We start from the raw sequence: 953 nt of genomic DNA, 5'->3' as shown, positions 1-953 counted from the left end.
CCTCCCACTCCCCGAGGTAGCTGGGCTCATTAGGAATGCCCGGCTGAGCTCCAATACTCTCCCCCCCGAGATAGCTGGTCTCATTAGGAATGCCCGGCTGAGCTCCAACATTCCCAAACCCTGGAGGTAGCGGGGCTCATTAGGAATGCCCGGCTGAGCTCCAACATTCCCACCCCCCCGAGGTAGCTGGGCTCATTAGGAATGTGGTTGGTAAAGCCGGTAGGAATAATCGCTGGGGAGTGGGGGTTAGTGGAGACAGAACGAGAGGGTGGAAGGTGATGTGTCGGTGAGACTGGGCGACGGTGGGAGCGTGTTGGGAACCCCCCCCCACCCCCCCCGCCGTGTCTGGTCTCCCTCTCAAAGGCCAGGGGCGGAGGCCACTCTGCCACAGTGCACCAGACTATCCCCGGGAACCAGAGGGTGGGGGAAGGGGGGTGAGTCTCGACCTGGCGGGGGGGAGCAGCAATACAGAGAGGGGCAGAGTGGTCTCTGCCTCAATTGGTTAGTATTGGACAGAGTCCCCGTGGTCCTCCAGGGAGACAGGGGGCGCTGTGGTGCTCCCCCTCCCCCCCCTGGGGTCCTCCAGGGAGACAGGGGGCGCTGTGGTGCTCCCCCTCCCCCCCCCGGGGTCCTCCAGGGAGACAGGGGGCGCTGTGGTGCTCCCCGGGGGGGGGCGGAGCTGACGCCGGTGTGGAGCGGGGCGGGACTTCGGGACGCAGGCCGGACGTGTCGACTATGCGCTTGCGCGCCGCTGTCTTTGGACGGGGCGGAAGTGACGTCTCGCCCCGCGTGCGGCGGCCCTGCCGGAAGCGACGTTCGCAAAAGGCCTGCGTTGTGTTCGCGGCCCGGCCCGGCCCGGCCAAGCGGGGCGGAAGTGACGCCTGCCGGCGGCGTTGAACCGGCGAGTGAAGCGGGGCGGATGTGACGTCGGCCGGGACCCGCTGGGGCGGCGA

The sequence above is a fragment of the Chiloscyllium plagiosum genome, unplaced genomic scaffold, assembly GCF_004010195.1.
Source record: "Chiloscyllium plagiosum isolate BGI_BamShark_2017 unplaced genomic scaffold, ASM401019v2 scaf_2004, whole genome shotgun sequence".
Classification (NCBI taxonomy): Eukaryota; Metazoa; Chordata; class Chondrichthyes; order Orectolobiformes; family Hemiscylliidae; genus Chiloscyllium; species Chiloscyllium plagiosum.
The sequence above is the reverse complement of the archived record's forward strand: the minus strand, read 5'-3'. Positions refer to the sequence as shown.